This window comes from Pelecanus crispus, chromosome 6 (genome assembly GCF_030463565.1).
Source record: "Pelecanus crispus isolate bPelCri1 chromosome 6, bPelCri1.pri, whole genome shotgun sequence".
Taxonomy (NCBI): Eukaryota; Metazoa; Chordata; class Aves; order Pelecaniformes; family Pelecanidae; genus Pelecanus; species Pelecanus crispus.
Genome location: NC_134648.1, coordinates 26,837,645 through 26,861,477, shown reverse-complemented (window position 1 = coordinate 26,861,477; position 23,833 = coordinate 26,837,645).

Genomic DNA, 23,833 nt, shown 5'->3' with positions numbered 1-23,833 from the left:
TATGCTTTATAGACATTCTACCTTCCAGACAGCCTCTAGATGACTATAAAACTACTATAAAATTATAGCAAAACTTTGATCTATTTGAATGCACAGAAGTGGCTCCTGCAGGTCTAAGCCTGTCAGAATTTGAACAACATAAATATAATCTGAGGTTTCTTATCATTCTGTGTTCTAACATCATTCAGGTGGCAAGGATAAAAAGAATACAGGAACTTCAGGGTCTGTGTCTACCCAATTTTTTGTTTCTACTCATCATTTTGCTACTGTGAAGGTGACAACTGTGAATTTTCTTTACTGACATTAAACATTCTCTTTTTTTCACAAATATTTGGAGAGTGCAAATAAGTTCCTTCTTTTACATTCTTATATTTTGATACTTGGGCTGGCCACATTATTAAATAACTGCTCATGTGTTTTGAGAACAGTGTGCATTCCTTCTTGCAAATCACAGGAAGAATTAAAGCTTTAAGCTGTCACCTTAGAAGCTCTCAAATGGGTTTTTAATCAGGGTAATTACCAGCACACAGAAGCAGTCAGGAGAACTACAGCACCATTAAAATGGAGAGAGTGGAAAATTGTCAGTCAGGAATTTGGATGTAAAGATTTCTTAACTAATGTGCTTGTTCAAATATGCAGGACTTGATCCACCGAACACAAAGTTGCACCAAATGTAATCATTAAACACTTCCTGAGGAGAAAAAAAAAGAGTATGTGGTAGCCCTTCTGAGTAAGTGTTTGATCTCAGCTACTTGCATTTTCAGTCCCATTAAAAGATTTGTTGTAATATTTCCCCTGTTACGTGATAAATTGGGAAATGGAACAATCAAGTTTACTGATATTTTTTCTCACACTAATCCATTTGTCTGACCTTCCTAGTGCACAAATAGCAGCATTTTCCCCCAGCAGCCCAGATTCGAAAGTGGATTAGAGGCAAAGCACCAGAGTTAAGAACCCAAAACATCAAAACAGAACATTTATCAACTAAACATCCTGGTGACCTTGCCCCTCACAGAATGCAAGTCAGTTCATTACATGTCTCAGATATGAACACAGAGCATATACTTTACTCAAGATCAACAATGTGACCTGTGAAAAACAATGACATTTATAATGGAGCCAAAGGCAGAGGTTTTTATATTTTCCAGTGAAATATCAAACTAAAATTCAGATGTCAGGATTAATATAGGTGTATGATCCTCTATCTCAGCAGCCACAAAATCTCTCAGAAAGTTTTCTCTGATAAGTAGCTGTCTGTCTCAAGACATGAACAAAGCTGGAACAGCAGAGCATTTGCAGATGTGTTTCTATCAGATATTTGATATGCAGCTAGAAATCAGGACAAAGGGATAGTATTAATATAAATGACAATTTGATTTTCTCATTGTCTGCATACCTGTACTGCAGATGGGAGTAAGGAAAAGATGGCTTTTCTGCAGCACAAGAAATCAAACCATTGCAATTATTTAAAGTGTACACTAATTCCTGTTGGATATTTGAATGTTTCTTCTCAGGCAGGTAACTACATATTTTTGGGACTACATCTGCTATTCAGAAAACAGATTTTTTGCCTCTGGCAGTGGTGATCTCTTACCTTTCCACCCATTGCCAAATCCAAAGGCAATGACATGTAACAGCTATCTGTTTTAAATGTGAGGTACTTTATGAAAAGCAGAGAAGAGCAGTTAGCAGCTAGGTAGGGACTCTTGTCACATCATTTCACCTACATCTCTGAAGTGAAGTATATTTCTCTGTCCCTGGAGCTTAGTTTACTGAGAGTAGGAGAACCAGGAAGAGACAGAGATAGATGAAAATAAAGGAAGAGTCTCTCTACTCCTTGAGCTTCCACTCAGTGGGTGATGACAATTTTGTACTGATATCTAGTATCATATTTAAGTTGTAGGCTGTCTATGTAAAAGACATCTTTTTTTTCAGTGTTTGTGCAGCATCAATGCAGATTTATCAATAAAGGCAACAAGTATTGAAGAGCTAAGACATTCAAAAGGAGTAGAGAAGCTAGGCCTGCTGACTAGCTAGTGTCTGAGCTAAAATCTAATGTACATCCCTTATTTTTAGAAACTTTATTTAAAAAGAACATTTTTCTTGAGAAGATATCAGTTTGTGTACTTGATCTTACTTATTTCTTTCATATTGTATAAGCACACACAGATACCCCCTAGCATCATTAACCTTTCTTTACATTCTGCATTGCTTGAGGACACACACAAAGACCTCACACTGTCCTGATACTTGCATAGCTACAGGCAGAGTTTGACAGTAATAGGCTGGATGATAAACATTAATGTTTTCACTCTGAACCTTGCTGCTGAAGGTGCTGAGATCTTCTGGGATCTGTATTATATCATAATAGTCTATAATGGCCATGTCAGAGGCATGCACATTCTCTGGTGTCATAACAGATGATTCTGGCTTTAGCAGCTTGCCAGTAATACCAATATTAACAGAAATACAAAGCAGGTAAGCAGAGGTTAGCAGACTAGACATATAGATGCAGAGTATCACCGCTGGACTTCACATTATGCCTGAGGGAGCTGTTCAAGTGATTTAATTGGACCCGTGGGTGTATCCAGAAGAATTAGAGAAATCCATTCCATGTCTCCATTATAATCAAAAGTTATGCAGTCATTTTAGGTAACATTTTTCTCTGCAATCATTGATGAGGTGAGGTCAATGAATGAAAGAGATGGGTCAAAAGCATTTGCACCATCAGTAAAATAACAAAAGCCTCCTTTTTCACCCACATTTGGGCACTGTGTAGCAATTATCAAATTTGTCCAGCTTCCAATGTTTGACCTAAATATCACAATTTGGAGATAAGATTGCTGCAGTGGAATCTGGGATCTTTTCGAAATAGAAAATGCCATATCCCAAGGGTAATCAAATGCATTCTTCAAAAACATCCAAGCTAAAATAGCACCCCTGCCACAGATAATCTCCAAAAATTGAGCAAACTGATAGAGGCAAGCATTGCTTTTTAACTCTTATCTGTGGCTAGAACTGGCTCATGGTTTAGGTAAGAGGGAAAGTATCTGTGAAAGTATGAAATAATACATTCAGCTTGATTAGCCCTGATTGATAACCAAGGCAAAAAGCAAGCTTCCTCTCTGCCTATGCCTCCCAACACGTGGTGCATTTTAGCATCTCAGCTGAAGAATTGTTTTTTTGGCAGGCTTGTTCCATTTTCTTGTCTGTGCCAGCTGGCTCTAGTACCCATGTGGACTGGACAGTATGAGCAGCCAGTACTTCCATATCTTATTTTCCCAGAAGATTTTCTGTCCCTGGAGAGTCTCCAGGATGGATTTATTCTGCTAAAAGTCTATCATACACTGCAAAACAATGTAGGAGAAAAATAGCAATCTGATGATGAAGTTGCATAACTCAGGCTTTGAATGCCTGTTCAAGCAAGCTATGGCTCTTGGTCTAATTCATGTAGTCTACAGAACCCTGACTTAACACGTGGTGATGAGAAAATATTCTCTGTAACTGGCAGTTCCCCATCTACTTCTATAAGAGGTTAATGACAGAAGAATAATCCTGCTCCTGGTACTACGGGGACAGTACTTTTGGTGATTATCCCAGACATGAAGAAGTTTCTGTCCCACTGTATGGACCAGTCTGATTAGTGTAGTTTTTTATTAGCTGATATTTGTAGAAGGGTGATGACAGAGAAATTCAACATTCCTTCTCCCCTGACTATATGTATTCTGTCTTTGGCTATAAACATTCAATAGTTGCCCTATCTAGGAATGCATTTGCCCTTACCTTTTTCCTCTCTCTGCAATACAAATCTCTCAGTATACAAACACTGTAGACCATTGTGGGCATTTATCCACCTCCTGGCAATTTTGTAAGTAAATCATTGGCTCAAATACACTTAATGCATATTAAAGAAAACCACAAAATTTACCATTTTATTGTCTTTGTGAAGTGGAGATTCTAAGTCCATGTAATCAGTCTTACAACAGCCTGAGCACACAGCAAGACTCACAATGTATGCTAAGAAAGTCAACACACACTATAATTTGCCTAGGGCATCCCAAAATAAACATGCAATTGTTAAAGCTGGTAATAGCTGAGCTCTGAAATCAGAAACTTCCTCTTCCATCAGAGGGGAAGCCTGGATATCTCAGCATTCACTCAACCTTTTTGCTAAGCTTCATCACTTAGCAGCTTGTGCTTGGTAGAATCTTAATTCACATCTGAATTAAGAATTATGGCAGGGAAATATATGTACATGAAGGAAAGACTTTATTTGGGGACAGGAAACCTCTATTTTAGTCATGTATGATTGCATGTCTGATTGACCATTCTGATTGAAGTCCTCACAGTAGCAGACTCCTTGAAGGTGTTCGACAGTGTGACAACCATACATCTGTTCTCCTCTTGTCAAGCTTCTCCTGTGGTCTGGAATGCAAGAGGGTAGACCAGGACCTCTAATAAAAAGGAATAACTGCTTGATATACAGGGATTGAAAATACCACCTGTCTCACTTCTACGTGTCCAAGTGGCTTTATAAATGCAGGATATTGCAGGTAGTTTAGTGAAATTGTAACATTTGGTATTCCATAGCTAACCTTCCTGATGTTTAGGTAAATCTCTCAGTCATTATTGCTCTCCTTAATGCTTAGTTCCCGAAGTATTTACCCTATTAGGAAGAGATTGAAAATACAGAACAAGAACCATGGGCAAGTAGAGAAACCAAAGAATAATTTCATTATTTTTAATTTGGTTGGGTTTGGTTGTTTAGTTTGTTTTTTGTTTTGGTTTTTTTTTTTTAATGTGGTTCTAAAGTCTTTGTAGTATCATATAGTATCTGCTACTAATATAATTGTACAGTATACCCAAAAAGGAAGATCCTTGTTCTGGTCCCTTGAAACCATCAGCTTTTCTCTTTCTTTTTTGCTTCATCACTGTTGCTTTTCCAAAATGATTGCAATCTTTCCATCATCTCAGATAAGTTACTAGAAGCAGGTGAAAAGAGAAGTACTGTAAAATGACTTGCTTGTGCTTGGTAAAATAAAACTTGTTAGTGGGGTATACACTTAGAGACTACTCTAAGGAGGATTTTCCCCACCTGTTCTTCTGTTTCCACTCTCATGCTCTCTGATGCTTGTAGAAAACAAGTACTTATCAAGGTGCTTTCAGGACTCTTGCTCTTCTCTCCCACAATATTAGAAGAAAGATGGAATATTCTTGGGCAAGGGCTCTGGCCTTGCTATGTGTTGTCCCCCTCTATATCCCTGACCGCTGGAGATAAAAACAGATCAAAACAAAAAGGCTGACTAAATGCTCTTCTGTGGCTCAGTCCTACCAGGAGGAGTTTTCTCAGCATCTCCAGTAATAGCAAAATCAACTCTTTGGCATGGTATTTTGGAGAAACTGACCCTTCTTCCTCATTGCTTTATGAATTTTGGCTTCCTGAGCAATGGAAGTAAACAATTCTAAGATAGCCAGATTATCTCTTTCCTGTGCTCCAACAATTAGCAAAATGGTCAACTAAACCTTCTAATCTGAATTCATTCAGAACTTCTCTTTTAAATGAAGCAGATAAAATGGGTTCAGTAGACCTGACATTCTATTCTCCCATTAAAAATTAATGTTTAAAAATGTCAAAGATTTCTATCCTTACTTTAGCAACACATAGACATGATAGAGGAGGAGCTAGAATAATTTGAATGAGCACTGGTTAAGCAAGACAAAGCCAGAATTAGCTGTCATGAAGCTCACTGCTTCCTCTATTTTAGATTTATAAGAAAGAAACAGAAAAAAGAAAAATGAACTTCGTAGGAAGCTTGTTAGAAACTTTAGTTTCAATATAGAGAAGACATTTATTAGATATTTGGGAAGTTGGCGTTTTGAAAACCTGGTTTGGTTTTGCTAATCTATTATTTTAACAATCTAATTTTCTTCTTATTTCTCAGCCATAACTTTAGTAGAGATGATTTTACCCCAGTTGGGATTTCTTCTTACTTACTTTTTTTTTTTTACTAAACCAGCAGTAAATCTGGTAATACGAGAAGAAAAATAAATCGAGACTAACTCCAATTTTCAAATTAAATGAAAAAGTAATTTTTTTAAGTATTAACTTTCATTGCATTTGTTCATGATTCTTATTAATTCGCAGTATTTATGTCATTTACAATGGCATCCTTCAATAGTTAACATCGATTATTGAGATTTATATTCTATAAACAAGCATGCTTGTATTTCTCTGTACGGCAGCTTACATCCTCTAGACTTCTGATTTTTGTAGCTTTAAGCACTTCGTGTGCTTGGAAACATGGCAGTTCTTTCCCAGTGTACACAATAACCTTCCAGAGCTATTCAAAGCACCAATTTGACAGAAACAAGAGAAGAAGTGAAAAAGAAGAGGAAAACTCATATACTTGTTGTTGGAGTAGTTTCCAACATATTTTTCTACAAAAAACCCACAGCATTATGTTTTATCACAAAGATACCTTAAACAGAGTTGTATTATCTTAACATCATCTTAAAACGTTATATAAATACACAGTCTGTATTAGATCTCCTGTACCATTACCTGCGGTCTCATGTCCAAATGGTATTCACCCTGTTGAAATAGAATCATGACTGAGAATGAGAATACCTGCTGTTTAATTACAGAGGAAGAGGCTAACATCAAAGCTAGCCAAATAGAACATAGGTTGGGGTAAATGATGGGGTGAGTGGACCTTTACTTGCTTTACCTTACCAGTTTATTGATTTTATCTGTCTTCTTACCTACTACTGACCCGAACACTAATTTTTCATCCTGAAGACAGAGGCTCGGATGCGAACTTCCTTACAAATAGCACAGAGACTTCTGAAGCCTTTTTTTCTTGATATCACCTTGGAGACAGTTTGTGCCTAATGAAAATGTATTGTAGGCCTTAATGTAGTAATCACCATCAGAGAGTTGCACATATTTAATAATTTAAAGATGTCATTTAAATATTATCTATCCTCTGTGAATATTTGATGCTCATTAAATATTCCTTGAAAAAGTAAAAATAACACCTACATTTGTTAAAGGATTTTGGCAGCAGTAATATGACCAGAATGTTTTTCACTTCTCCTAGAATTAGTAATACATCCTCTTTCTGCAGGCCCATCTCACCCCTAAGTATTAGGAAGATACAGTCCCAAAGATGGAGGACAAACTATCTGGAAAACGTCAGAGCAGGCAGAATCAGAAGTAAAGCCACAAGGGAGAACCACGGGAAATAATTCTATCCTATTTCTTCTATAAGAGAAGTCTGTTATGAAATTTTGTATTAAGAAAATATGTTCTGTATTCCAAAGAGCTATAATGCCTAAACAAAACAACCCCCCACATCAGACCACAGATTATTTGAAAAATGAGATAAAGAAACAGAACACGGTGGTCAAAGTCATGATGAATATTCCATTAATTCCATTCTCTTTTCCTTCCCTCACCCCACTAAACATATGCATGTAGATCTGCCCACACACATGCACACACAGACATTTAGCTTAGTCTGGGTAGTTTCATTTACTTAAATAAAGTGCAGTTATCCTAACATAATCCTCTATTTAACAATTGCTGTGTAAATCTGATTTATATATATTTTTAGGCCTGTTAACCTTTTGTTTCAACCATTTTTGTAGGTCAAATCTCCACAGGATAACTGTCATACAAAAAAGATTTTTATTTTGTCATTACAAAATGTATTGCCCTTGTTGTATTCTGATGCTATGTCAAAAGGGCTCCTATTTTAATTTATCTAAAACTGTGTATTACTTTGTATAAGGCTGGTGTGACCTCTGTTCATTCCTCTCTAATGATAACAACAAAAAACGGTAGTTCTTCCATTGTCCATTCAGTTACTGACATCTTTTTTACTGAATTATTCATCTGCCCCTTGCTTTTAAAATTGCTTTCTCATGATAGATTTCCATCCCAAGCAGAGTAGCAGTGTTAAGACTTTCCTAGGTGTTCTATCAGTTAAGGATTTCTCCTGTTCGTAGTCTTGAAGAAGCTGTAACAAGCTTTAATACTCATAGTCATTAGCCCTGTGTGTCTTGGGTATGCAAATGCAGCAAAGCTGCTATTATTCTCATAACCTTTCCTGCAGGGTCTGTAACGTGAGTTAACACTTAGTTATATTAGGGAAATCAGGGAAATTATATGTTTACCAGTGCAACTCAGGAAATTTATGGTTAAATGTCAGTTATTAGCATGGTCATAAACCTCCTTTGCAACATCAAAAGATGGCATTTATCACCTCAGGAGAAGGCTAATTAGGCTCGAGTACTTTGTTTAAATTCTCAAATAGCTTGCTCTGTGTGAAGATCCATTCTGATTCAAAATGTTACAGGAAAACAAGAGCAAGGTAGAGACAGGACTGGAGGAGCAATGGGGCTGTGGATTAAAGGTACATATATTATTCAAACTTTCATCTGATTCATCACGTCAGTGGAGAAGTGAATTAAATGTTTTTGAGCTTTGATTGTTGAGATATGAAATAGAGTTCTTCCTGCCTGGAGAGGTAAGAGTGTCTTGTCAGAATGGTAACCAGCCAGTACAAATGAGGTATATAAGTACTAGAATTGAATACCAGCAAGAGCTTGTTCTCCTTATAACTTAGTACATAACAGCCTGAGACCGCAGATGGCTTTTTTTTTTTTTTTTTTTTGAAGGAACTTTTTATCACTCACGTTTCTGAAAATCATGGCTCTGTTTGTTCTGCATGTATGAATATATGAGTGGTTCATACCTTTCACCAGTGAGTACAGCCATTCTGATGTGATGCTGGAATTGTAGCTGCAGTGAGCTGTACAAGAGCTTACTTATGGTTCTGGAGAAGGGCAGTCCCAGAGTGAACATAGCAGTCCTATAGCAGTAAGAAGAATCAGAACCTGGAAAGGACAAGAGGTACCACAGTTCTTATAGCAAGGAACTGCAGACAGACAAGAAGTCAGACATTAAAGATCTTGTTGATAATGTCGTATGATACAATAACTTTAGTAGAAAAGGCAAACTAACTATTTTACATGAAATAGACAACCAGATTTTTAAAGGAGCTGTAGAAATGTTTGAGGTTCTGACAAGATCTGGGCATAAATTGAGCTACCACCTATGTGAAGGGTTTTGAAGCAATACCCTACTTAGAGTCAAGAGTTGAGAATATGCAGATATATTTATAATAGCAAGAAGCAAATAATCTGTGGGATCTTATTCTGAAAGACAGATAATTACTCCCATTGGGAGGGACATATGTATACATATATGTACATACATATGTATAAATATATGTACATACATGTGTATGTATATGATATATATGCTTAGTTTGGGTGGAATACTTACTTAATTCAGATTTTCCTGCCTGTGAGCTACTTTATTGATTAATAGCTAATACAGTAAACCTTGTGCATTGTGCCCACCTTGTAGCTGAATCAGTCAGTTTTCTGCATGAGTGTTGATGTATATAGATTTTGATCTTTTGTCAGTTAATTTGTTGAGGAGAATCCCAGCTTTGCATCTCCTCACATCTTTGTCCTTTATACATGGACTTACATATACTTTCATCTTTCTTCCCATAGATTTTAATTTAGTTTAGTCACACAGTAATCTCTATTGCTTTGTTTCTTCATGTTTTGATTGTGCAGAGACAATTGTCTTCTCTGCCTGACTGCTACTTTCATGGAAACTTAGCTACTAATTACTTTCCATATATTCCCTTCCATTGTTCTCAATAGTGATTGAGGACAAAATATGTCTGCGTTAAAAAAATGCGTAACTATTTAGTTAGCTCTAGTTAGGGGCCAAACTGATGAAAGTACACCAATTCTTTGTTAAAAAAAAAATATTTCTGTTGGCTTGAAGAGGATTTAAAGATATGCTTGCTGACTTTATGGTCTCACTATTGCAAATGAGCCCACTGGAATAGTGGCTAGGATAATTTTATCACTGTGCTCTAAATTTAACAGATAAAAGAAGTAGTTAATTACACAGGAATGCAGATCCAGTACTTTTCACCAGAACTAAAACACTCTAAACTTGTTTCACCAGAACTAAAAATCACTCATCTACCAAGAACTGGTCTCCAGCACCTAGCAAGCATCTCTTACAGGGCATGTCCAGTTGCAGTGACTTTCAGTGTTGATGCAATGTGAAATCAGACCAGTTCTGTTACAAGAAAAGAAGCTGAATAACATTAAAGCACATTCGGGACTGTACTGTTTCTTGGACTAGGTTAGGGGCAAAAATTGTTTGATCATTGATGCTTCAAGGCAGTGTGTAAATATTTCAGTTAATACCTTGATTCAACTATAACAAGAGTTCTGTAGGATCACACAGGGTGAGGGGAAGGAAAAAGGAGGGCTTTGCCTACTAAGGAGAAAAAGGCAGAAGGGTCCTGCCATTTGAGAAAATAATGCAGTATGGGGATAACTAGGAGAAATGAGAGGAAAAAAGTAAAGGAAAAGTATATATAGCAATTCTAAAGCTCAGTAAGGCAGCAAAGTTTCCCATGTTTTGAAACAAGCTTTCAAATGGTTGCAAATACAACTCTAGGCTGGGAATTCTTTCATTACAGTTACCTTTGCCCTGCTAATAGAGATACCCTTCTTCTGTGGGAGAAAGATAGCTTTCCTTAAGAGCAGGTGGAACTGTGGATGAAAATGAGTGCTTTTCTGACATCTGAGATGACAGCAGCTGTTTGCTATACTTTGCTATGAGTTACAAATAAGTAACTCTCAGTGATGAGATCTATACCTGCTAGTAATTTGGTGCAGTAGCAGTAAATCAACTGACAAAAAAAGAATGTGTTTAGGCCCCTACACTAACATTACAGGCAGTTTGGGAATCTTACTTGGGACTAGATCTATTCTTTTCTGCTGGATCAGTCATCCTCACCATGCATATGGATTGAAACTACCCGAAAGAAGAGCCTTTATTTATGACCCTGCTGTCCTTGGGAAGGGCTGGAGAATGTTTGGTGCATACTCAAACCAGAGATTCTGGTTTAGCTCCCTGTCCTGGTTTCGGCTGGGATAGAGTTAATTTTCTTCCTTGTAGCAGGCATAGTGCTCTGTTTTGGATTTAGTAGGAGAAGAATGTTGATAACATGCTGATGGTTTTAGTTGTTGCTGAGTACTGCTTATGCTAGTCAAGGACTTTTTCAGCTTCCCATGCTCTGCCAGGCGCACAAGGAACGGGGAGGGGGCACAGCCAGGATAGTTGACCCAAACTGACCAAAGGGCTATTCCATACCATATGACATCATGCTCAGTATATAAACTGGGGGTGGGGGGGTGGCCAGGGAGCAGTGATCGCTGCTCAGGAACTGTCTGGGTATCGGTCAGCAGGTGGTGAGCAATTGCATTGTGCATCACTTGCTTCGTGTATCATTATTATTATTATCATTATTATACTGTTACTATTAGCATTACTATTTTACTTTATTTCAATTATTAAATTGTTCTTATCTCAACCCAGGAGTGTTTCTCACTCTTACTCCTCCAGTTCTCTCCCCCATCCCATTGGGGTAAGGGGAGTGAGCGAGCGGCTGCGTGGTGCTTAGTTGCTGCCTGGGGCTAAACCACGACACTCCCTCCCACTAGAATCTATTTAACATGTATCAGAATTTCTCTGCAAAGTGAACCAATACAAAATAAACTAGGTTAAGTGAGGGATTTACTTCAAAAGCACACTATCACTGCACACTGAGGCAGCTGATGCAGCCTAGTCATGCACTATGTGACATGGGCAAAAGTTTTGACTTTCACATCCCAGTTGAAAGCCTCAAGATCTTTCTCTTCTGTCTCTGAATATAAAACTTGTGACAGTTTGTTGAAGGAATGACTGAAAGAAAGGGCTGATGATGGCAAACAAATCTTACATAATTGTTTTCTCATTTTGACAATATTTTTCCAGCTTCTGTGCTGTTGCTGACATAAGGGAAAATTAATTGCAAGCTAATTGAAGAAATCCTCTTCATAAACCTTCTGTGAATAACATGTTAAAGAAATCCACTCCAAGTTTTAGTCTTCTGGATAAGACTAGGGACATACTTGGTGCTGTTTGGATGCCCATACCACATAGGCAGGATCAATAATGTGGATAATTATTTTAATACTGAGCCATAAAATATTAACTCAAAGAGCGATTCTGTTGGGATAGTTTTCCAAATCCTTTCACTGCTGCCTTTTTCAAAGAATTATATTCTATTTTAGTTCATCCGCAATTTAACTCATAACTGCTATAAGTAAATGAACTGTAACATGCCTTCTTTCACATTAAGTGTCTCCAGAGACATTTCTGTTATCAAAAAGTTTCTCTCTATTGGGTATTACACCTACCATAAGGAAAAAAAAAAAAGTGAATTTCATTTGGTCACAGTGGCTTCTTCTGAGAAAACTGATTTTTTCATTTGGATTGGAAATAAAGCATGTGTCTTCAATTATTAGTAATAGTCCATAGTATAGAATATATATCTATATATAGATAGAAGCAAAGACACAGCAATGCTCTTCCAAGATGAAAAGGTCTTTATTCCAAATTGCCTTTAGAGGCATTTTGGAGGAAAAATATAGCCAGTTGGAGCTACATATTAGGACATTTCATTTTGTCCTTCAACTACTTCATGGTGGTAATACTTAGATTCTCTGACTGAAAAAAAAAAAAAAAAAAAAAGCATTAGCAAATCAAGCTAAAGGCTTGTTATTAGCTCATATTGTTCTATCATGGTTCTAGTATAGAAGAGGGTATCAGATGAGTATTATGTTTATTAATTGGAATGCTATAGATTTCCTAAATACTTCTGAAAGATACCTTTTAAAAAGTTTATTTTACTTCTTGCAAAGCTTAGAACTTCTCTGCTGAAAGAAATGAGTACTATTCAGAATACCATATAAGGAAGTGGATGAATACAGAGTGAGATGCAGCAAAGCCGGATGACACCACTGCACTCCTGGTGGTATTACACTGCTGGTGCTCTCTCTTCTCACCACAGGGTAGGGGAGGGAAAGGCACAAAAGTATTATCTCAGCTGTTGTGATAGATTAAGCCTGACATGCTGCCAAATCTTATGTATATTAATAAGTTTCTCCTACTGATCCCCAATGGCAGTCAGATGGGTTCATTGGTAGATTGTGGTGGACATTTAAATGTTTGAGCTGGGCAATCTGAGATGAACTGCCATGATTCATTAGCCCTGTTGAGGGAACAGTGCCAGGAAGTATCTGGCTGATGACTTAAGAGACACCTAGTAAGCAGAATAAAACCCCAACTCACTCAGCAAATCTCGCAGCAGTGCTAAGGGTTCTAAACCCAATGACTGATACAACACACTGCCACTTGTAATAAGCCAGGAATTAAAAGCTGTTGTTATTAGGGACTTAAACTTAAAGGTTGGCAAACAATATGCTTTCAAATCACAATCTGTCACCAACTGACAATGACTGCCTGCCCCTTGCCTGCAGGGTGTATCTGTGTGGGTGGAAACAGAGACTGGAAGCTGATGAATTATGAGTTATAGGAATAAGTAGCTCCTAATTGTTTTAAAATGTGTTTATTCAATCTCCCTGCCTCCCTTTAAGGAGTTCATTGTTGACAGCAATGTGGAGCGGAACCAATTTGCAGGTCTTAGTAAAAACTATAGACTGAAGGGTCAAGGTAACAATGGGAAGACTGACTGATTGCTTTTGCATCCAGCCTGTCTTCTTTCACTTTATGTATTGTAAGCAAAGGGAGTTTAATTGTTTTACCTTTAGTTTCTCAGGTAATACTCAGAATCTTCAGTATGGTGACAATAAATCCATATACAAATTCCTAGAGGCTTTACTGTCCAGTAGGTTGACTATCATGGAATGTTGTGTTTCTATATTTAAAAAAAAAAAAAAAAAAAAAAAAAAAAATCTCTGATAGAACAAAAAGAATGCTAAAACTCTGTGGGAGACAAGATGGTAGAACCCTGCATATATCATATCTGATTTATAACCTAATATAAAGAGAAACAGATACAAAATAAGGCTACACAGAAAGAGGGCTATTTAGAACTTTGCCATTCATGGGCAACAACTGAGAATCAGCTTCTGTATTGTAGTATCTCCTGTTCCACACATCTTAGTCCTGCTGAAATACGATCTGTTCTTTATGAAGGAATGCTTAAGAGACCTTTTTTTGTTTCTTTTCTGTATAATCAAAGATTTCAAGTTTCTTCACCTGTCATTGTAACTACAAATATATTTACATACTTCTGTGAAGAAATGTATGAACCATTTTTACCCAGTTCCTTCTAAAGATCTGTAATTAACTCTTCTTTACCACCAGGACTGAATCTACTGTTGAAAGGTCAACCTTCATAAGTTTACAGTTGTTCCTTTCCAGTCATATTTTCAGGACCACTTTGCTCTCTCTATACTGCTGCTAGTAAGGCTTGCCATACATTGTGGATTGCTGTCAAATGCTCTTCAAAGATTATAAAATAAATAGTATTCCTTCAAAAAATATTTTCTTAAATCTCTTATCTGTCATTTGTTACCTCATCTGTATGTATTTATTAAAGTCCTGTCAGAATGAATGGTCAGAGATGTGATTATTTAGCCCTTTTGATGGAAGTAAAAAGCAACTAAAAATACCTGAGAAGCATATCAAATCCAGTAATGTTTCATATTTGGATGCATACTTAGGTCATTAGAGAAAATGAATTTTTTGACCTTTCATACTGCTATCCTTTGTTGTGCAGAGCTCAGTACAAATGACAGTTTTTACTTTGAAGTTAAATTCAGTAAGTTAGCATTAGGCTACACAGCTGCCTTGGACTCATGGTGCCGAATAACAGAGGCTAATGACAGTCAGGAATGAAATGCATTTGCAAAGCTACTATGGACAAAGTTATAATTATGTTGTATTATGATTCTTTCATGCATCTTCTAGTCTGTAAGTACAAATACACCCATTTGTCTTGTCTGGATAATGCTTTAGTTTGAAAAGGCTCTTAAGGAGTCCTCTCATCTATCATCTAGTGTTGTGGCACAATGATTTTATACATTTATAGACAGTACAATTTGGCTACATTGAAATCTATAGCCAAAATAGAGCTCAGTGGGATCTGAATTTGTATGTAATACCTTTCAGTGTAAAAAAAAATGAGGAGGGTCTAATTAAGGCTCTGTGATGATGGGTGTGTTAAAAAATGTAGTATAGAACATTTTTAAACCTTTATATTGTAAAAAATATACTACATGACAAAATGCAAACCACACTGTAAATATCTGGAGAAATCTTTGGGGTTTCTTTCTTTCTTTCTTTCTTTCTTTCTTTCTTTCTTTCTTTCTTTCTTTCTTTTTTTAAATAAATGGATAGATACAAATGTTATCTTGTCAATTTATCATCAGACTCTCTACTTCTGGGTGTTTTTTCTTGCAAGAAATCAGGCATACCCTGGGACCCATGTTTTTATGGACTTTTTTTTAAATGCTGATTCTTAGAATATCAACATATGGGCTAAAGAACAGATGATAACTTTTTATCCAGAAAAAAAAACCCAAACAAACAACCAAAATGTATACCTAAGGTAGTGTGGTTCAAAATAAAATTCCCCAAAGTATAAAATGCTTGACTCTGAGAAGTGCTGCTTATTGATGTAATTAATACAACAGCATGTGAGGTCAGTGCTAAGTGCATTAAAATTCATGTTTGATATCACTGGTTATCTGCTTTTTACTATCTTCTCTAGGGGAAGAGAACCTTACATATATTATCAATTATTGATATAAACAGTAGGAAAATAGAAAAGAGAGAGACTTGCCTTTAACTTATTCTATACAATCAGGGGAAATTTTAGGTTGAGTGGGCATATATATAGGTGCCACCATACCTGTGATTAAATACAAAATCAATTTATCACACGTGTGTGGAAACCTGACATACTCCATAAATAAATAAATAAATAAACAAACAATAAAATAAAGTTAATCCTGTTCCTTTATATCTGCAGTCAGGAGTGTGAAGCAGGTTTCAGCTTGATCAACAATTTAATTCAGTTCAGATCAGAAAGAATCAGAAAGATTTCCCCAGATGGTTGATTTAGGATAGGATCTGACAGTTTTGAAATGTGTTTCTAAGGAAATAATATTCGACTTTCAGACCACACCAGGGTAACTAAAACTGATTTTTACCCACTTTAGCATTGTCAGGCAAAAGACTAGGGATGGAAATAGCTTATAAAATCAACTAATTCTATACCCTGCAGAGGTGGTATTTTTAGACCATGGCACTTCATAAGTAGCTGCTTAGGAGAAAAGCTTGTGTTTTGTTCAGAGGATCCATTGTTCAGGACTCTTAGTTCAGAAGCACAAGAAACCATGGTAAGCATTTACAATTTTGAGCTGTAGGCAGAAGTGGAAATGCTCCCTTCTGGGACAATGACGCTCTTAGAAAATAATTTAAATTAAAAGATTTAGAATCCATTCCTCATCTACCAGATGGGTTAGTGAATGTGATAGCATTTGTTTAGACTCTGGTTTTAGATACACTGTGACTAGGTCAAGCTGTACAACCTGTATTGCACAGAAAACAAACAGGACTGTTCAGGATCAGAACAGATAAGACTGTTCAAGAAAAATACATTAATGGGTCTTATTCTTCCCTGAATAAATGGAGGACAAATGGGAGAATAGTTCTAACAAGTCAAAGGACCTCTAGTGTTATTCTCTTTCTCCTACATATATGAAATATGAATTAATATATAGGCACAAAGAGGCTAGTTGTGGGGGTTTTTCACATGAACTCACACATACATCCATCCAAAATCTGCCACCTCCTCTATTCTTCTTTAGTCAATTTTGCCTTTTTGTGCCTGTTTCATACACACAGTCATTTGGAGTGGGCACCACTCCTCCATTCTGCAGGTTTTGTTAAGTTACGTAGAAGTGAGCATAAGTGTAGCTTGTACAGGAAATACATAGCAAATGATAAAAGAAGACAGGACTTTTCATCTCTTCCAAGGTGTTTGTTACTTTGAAAGCAAGTATAATGTGTCTTATGTCTTTTTCTCATTCTTTTTTCTTTCTTACTTTCTGATCACCATTTGTATGAATAGAGAAGAAAGTTATTTATGAACAAACAACTTATTTAGTTTTGATTTGCATGTAAACTCTTCTGTCTTGATTTAAATCAATAATTGCTTACCATAGGTCTGACTAAGCATTCCAAAATTGATTTGCAAAACAAATTTGTATTTGATAATTTGAAGTTTTCTGACTGTCAGTCATTTTGTGGGGGTGTCTTGCCCAGCCACACAATGGTAAATCAAGATTCTTTGCCATGGTTGATTCCCTCTGTCAGAGGATTTAAATCACATGTCCTGACTATGCAATAGTATAGATTTGGGCTGAAAGATGTAAATGTGTTTAATAAAATCCATTCAAATCCTTTTTGTAGGCCTCAGGATTACTAAAAACAAGACAAATCCTCCTCTTAAATGACATCTTAAGATCTCAGACTCTGTCTGTTATATGATTATCCTTATTATATGCAATTCTATTTCGGTCAATAATGAGTCTAGGTAGTGTAGGTGCTCACTAGTCATGATTAGATGCGCTCAGAACTCCTCAGATTTATCATTAGTTTTTTGCTCCTATACTTGTAACAGTAGTAATGTTGTTTCTTTATATTCAGTGACAAGTATTTGTGATTTTAGAGCACAATGGTCTGGTTCCTATTCCTGTTAATGAAGTTCCAGGTGACCGTGAAGTGCTGCAGAGTGACAGCTGTGAAATCCTAGGTGGTCACAGATTTGCTAGAATGCAAAATAGTCACTAATAGGGCATCTAGTGAGAATGGTCCTTTTTTGTCTCAAAAGACAGTAGATCTAGACACAACTCTTTCATCTACAATGTCAAGAAATAAAAAAGACACTTTTTTAAAAGGTGAATACTGTAATTTTTAAGATCCACTGACAGCTGTTTCAGTTATGTTTCAATGTAAGTATTTTTGAAAAATCATAAATGTAAACTGAAGTAAAAAGTTACCTTACATGTCCTATGTGTGAAAAGTGCTCAAGTTCTAACTGTACACTTGGGTGACATAAATATGTCATAATGTTTATCCTTTGGCAATCTTTAGCTATCAATATAATGGTTAAGGCTGTAAATCACTGGGTATTGTGCTATATGTGCTCATATAGCAAAGTTATATACCAATACAAAATCACTGGAACTAATTCCTGATTTCCCTCACTCAAAAGCTGTAATCATAAAGAAGGTCCCCTCAAATTTTCCATGTCATATTGCACAAATTTAAAAATATCTCCATAATTACTGTTTCCTGAATAGAGAAAATCAGAAAGATATGTCAAAACATTTACTAGGCTTTAATTAAAAAAAAAAAAAAAAAGCTGTTTATATTTCTAAAAAATTCTGCCTAGCTTTTAGGGTTTTCTTCAATTCTCACAGTGCAATGACAGGATAGGGACTTTTCATGTTGTGTAACCTAATCTCTGGGCCTTGAGGGCAGTAAGAGCCCATACTGGCCCTGACCAGCCTCCCCTGGAGCCTCCCCCAGCCCCTGACCGTGGGACCAGGAGTCCTGTTTCAGCTCAGCTCAGGGCCACCAGTCCCTGTCTCAGCGATGCCATAGGAGTGAGGGCCTCCAGCTCCACCACAGCCCTGCCCTACCTAGCCATGGGCCCTGCTGAGATGGGCCTGGCCTGCGGGCTGGCGTCCCAGCCTGGCCTGAGCCCATCCCCACCCCCATGGCCTTGCCCGGCCATGCTGGGGCTGTGTCTGACGTGGGTTTCCCCCACCAGGCCTGATCCTGACCTCACCTGGTGGCTGACATCCTGGTCTGGCTTTGACCCATCCCCGTCATCGTGAACTTGCCTGATGATCTGGACTCCTGGTTGAACCTGGCCACAGCCTCTGGGTGTGCCTTGCTCGCCTTGCACAGGTACTGTGGGGCTGGGCCCTGGCGGGTGAGGGCCTTGCGCTGCCAGCCCAGGGATCCTCCGTGGTCCCTGGCTCACTGCCCCTCAGGGAGCAGCTGGCCTTGCCGTGCCCTGGCACCAAAAGCCAATTGTTTTTTTATTCGTTAGCTTTGCAGTACAGGTAATGCTTCGGTGCTTTGCTAAAAAACTGATAGGCTTAAGTGTATGCTTTAGGTGAAGCTTGTGTTTGAGTCTGTAATTAAGATAAGGATGTGTTTATGTTTTTTCCTGAATCAGGACATTAAATAGAAGTCAGTATAGCTAACCAAAGAAAAGTCATTCCTAAGAAAGCAGCTGACCACATTAAATACACAAGAAAAGACTTGTCTTAGAGCCTGTCTTCGGGCTATACTTCCCTAACATACCGTTATTCATTTATTCTGGTTTGGGTAAACAAGGGCCCACTGCTTGTTATTTTATCAGTCTTAACAAATATATCCTTACCACTCCAGCATAAAGAAGAACAGAATTGTTATTCTTACATTTGAGACAGAAATAGGAACAGGGAAATGAGGTGTTCGAAGGTTGAACTAAACCTAAACTAGTGGATTTGGAAATGTTTCAGAGTCCCTGGTCCAGTTAAGTGTTCACCCTAGTGACCACCACTTGGATCTATCCGCTGTCATGCAAGCTGTCGGTTTCCACTGGAAGGAAACACAAGTGTGCAAGGGACTTCAAGAGTAATTTGATGACTAGGACAGTGTACCAACTATGACGTATAATCACTGCTAGATACAACCATAAAGTCTTTGGTAAAGTCTGAGGTAGATGTCTTCAAAGTCAGAAGACATCTGCTCCAGTTACCAGACCATTCCTTTTGCTATTTTGTTAACATTATACTCCATCTCTTATGACAAAAAATTAAATGGTCAGCTGGATTTTTTAAATGCCAATAAATGTCATTGTTTCTATGTTACAGTATAAACAATGATACTGTTATTAGTGTTAAATAGTATCTTGTGTCAATGGCTGTTACTGAAGAGCTACACTGTAAAACTGAAAAAGCAGTATAAAATCCTGTCTTGTACGACCTTGTCATTTCCAAGTCATCCTAAACTCTCATTCGATCTTCCTTTTCTATCTCAATGAAAAATACATGACACCTTCATGCTCAGAAATTAATCTGCCCACCTCTCAGGGCCTACCACCTCTGAGAGAAGCTATGCAGTTTTTGAGGTTTGACAATTTCAACAAATTTCAAATCAGGGAGGAGCAGTGTGTAGGATGGTAATTTTTGTATTCTTATCTTTATGTTTGAGTTTGCAGTCACACTGAATGAACTTCCCTCTTTCACTCTCACTCAGCATCTACATATTGTGAATTATGTCTAAATACCAAAGTGATATTTAATGTAGCCAGAAAAGAAAGGAATGAATGATAGCCCATTATTGCTTTATATCCAGACATTATTCTCAAAGTTCAGGGTTATTCTTTTAGCCATGCCACAAGAAATACACAAGCATGACTAGTTTTTATAACCCCCTTAGGCAATGCTGAAACTATAAACATGATGGGAATGAAGTCTCACCGTGTGTATCTAATAGCACCAAAGAGAGTAACTAGAATTGGTGCTGACACAGCATTCAGCTTTTATTAAAGGTTTAACATACTACACAAATCCTCTTGGTTGCTTGGTTTTGGGCTTTTAGATCATTAGGAGGGACTGTGTGGAGGGACTGTCCCAAAATATATGCTAGTGAGGCGTCTACTGGTGCCATAAAAAAGTATACATACCGAGGTGCTTTGTTCAGTTCTGGACAGGGATCTAGGCAAACAACACTGGGAAAATTCAGATGTATGTGTATGCCTAACTCTTGTTTATGCAGTAAAGGGACAGCAAGGAATGGTGAAATGTATATAGAAGTAATGCAAAACTATGTGAGATGGGTGTGTGTGTGTGTATAAATATATATATATATACACACACAAGCATGCAGGTATTGCTTAAGTTTTATGAAACCTGTGTACATTGACACACAGTTTAAATCCCACACAGAACTTTACTTTCATCTAAGATAACTGATGTAAGACAGGTAAAACACCACGGAGTCAGAAGTTCCAGAGGGATTTAATAAAACCAAGAGTATGAAAATTAGGCCCTGAAAAATAGATGTAGTCATACATCAGAAACTCTCTCTCTTTTTCATTATATTTAAAAATTCTGTTATACGAAACACTTTGTTACAAGTGAAACATATTCTAAGAATTCTACTTTAAAAATTTAAAATAGTTTTGAGAAAATATAGATTAAAAATTATTAAACTTATTCTAAAAATTATCTTCAAACAGATAATTTCTCCTTGCCAGTATTTCCACTGAACAATTTTGACTGGATTTTCTTTCTCGTTTGAGTGTACATTACATGAGGAATAGCTTCTTCAGTGAAATTTGTCTACCTTCTAGGAAGTCTAATTCTTTTGATAAATGTTCAGCAAAATTAATCACTCAAACATTGATATTACAAGGAAAACAATTTATATACTCACAGACATAGGACTTACAGAAAGTTTGCCAATAACTTTTGTGGGTATTTGTTCAGATTTAGTGCTAGCATTTCTTACTCTTCTGCTTTCCTAAATGAGGACTTGTGACTTCAGCCTCTTTCCCATGGAAAATTTCTCCTATTTCTGACATTCCTCATTACTTTCAGTTTCTTTGTTTAGTTGCTATTTTATATTTGCTATCAATTTTTGTTACTTGAGTTGCTTGAGCATTCAAGTAATAAGCCTCCCACTGTTTTTTTTTAATGACTTCTATAATTCATGTAATTCATGTTTTTAAGCAATGTCAGCCATGTCTCAGTTAACTATAAAAGTGAGTTCTTACTCCTCCCTACTCCCTTTGTTTGATAATATAAAACCTGAATTCAATACAGCCCTGCATCAGGAGTTCAGTTTTTTTTCCCCTAAAATAAATCACTGTCACCTTGCTAGCCATACCAGAATATTCCTGTCAGATTGAATTATCAGTAAATTGAAGGTTGGATGGGTTTATTACTTAATATTTGTATTATAGTGCATATTGCTTAATGATACTTTAACCTCCAACAATTCCCCAGGCTTCAGTATATCCCACTTTCTTCAGTTTGTATGTTTCCTGCTAGCCATCAAATGTACTTAAGCATTAGCAATTAAAGCTTGTTTCTATATTACTGATAATGTTTTATATAAAAGAAAGATATGATAATTCAGAGAATGAGTGCACAACTGTCTACCTAATTTGAATGCTCTAAGATGTAGGTAAGAGGAATTCAATAGAAGTGTATGTGAAAATTATCCATCACATACGTAATTCTCTATTATACATGCACAGTGACCTCATTTGCATGCACAACTGTAGCTATTTCTCAAAAAAAGTGTGCAGCCCTATTTATATATGCAACTATACAAAAAATGACCGAAAAACAGTGCTTCTGGTGAATGACAGAAATAGTTTTTCATTATTATTATAAGTATCTCCACCATGACAAAGCATCCAATTTAAAAAACTAGTAACAAAACAGGCATATCATCCAAGTATTAAAAAAATCACAGTCAAGAAAATTGAAGTACCTTCCCTCTTTCCCATGAAAGTTTCACTAGATCCTGTATGAGCTCAGCGTCTGTGGTGGTAAAAAGTGTCTAGAAAGGTAATCGGACGATTGTGAATTTCCTGGAAATAGAGGAATCCACAGGGAGCATCAAGAGACTGCAGCTCCCAGCAGAGGACATATCAGCTCATATTGTAGCTCTCATGAACCAGAATGTAAAGGCTACATTTTGGGTACAAGCTAGGGAGAGCATTTCAGGCAAGAATCGCTTATGTCACAGTAGTGAAAGTATCTAGAGCTTTCACCTGAGACAGGCCATATTTCAGAATCAGCCTCCTCTGTAAGGATTGTAGCATATTTATTAAGCATCTTATCCATTCTGAGGATTGAATTGGGCCTGTTTAAAATCTTATTTCTGTGTAATTGCTGTCAGTATTTATTAAGTCTCATTGCAAAGACAGAGCAGGGCAGGGAAACAGTCTCACTGGTGACAGTCTGCATTAAATAAAAAGAGCTAGTAGCCAGCCTTATCCTGTATTTGTCATTTAGGACTAGGTTTTAATTTAAATGCTGCTAAATGATTTTGGATGATGGTATCGTAGCTGCTGGAAATTGAAATCCAGTACACAATTGCATCTTTTTTACTATGTTGCCCTAATTTGAACCTCATATTCTTCAGCCCAACTTTTACTTCTTCCCTCTGAGAGCTTATGGAATCAGACTACATTGACATAAAGACCCAAAAGTCAGTTAAAAGAAGAATGAGGAATTTTTCTGGAAAATATTTCTGTATTCATTGTCTACTGGAGTCATAGACTTATGCTCTGGGGAACACAGCAGTGCTGTGCCTCCATGGCTTTCATCTCAACAGAACCATAAGAACCAAAATTCATCTGTGTGATTTTTTTCCTCTTTTTCCTTTTTTTTTTTTTTTGCCTCTATACACCAATGCTGAAGGGATCTTCCTCCTTTCTAAGACTACTCCCTTGAGCAAGTCTTGGTCAGTTTTATCCATCAGTGGCTACCTATTAGACGGTGCTCCTGTAAAAATGCTACGGTGTAGCAGTAATGGAATAGTTGTTATATCTAACTTCTTGCAACTCAAGCTGCTTCATCCCACCTCAACTGATTCACAATTGCAGATGTAGAGGGACAGCGAGGGTCTTTAAATATTCCTTCTTTTGAATCCAATAGTGCCTACATTTTCCTGTTCAAAATTTCATTCCCTTTTTATAATTTTTAATTTCCAATGGCATTCAAACATTTCCTCTTGATATTTGTATCAATTCCAGCCATTTTGTTCTAAAGCTCTAGATGTCTCAGAGTA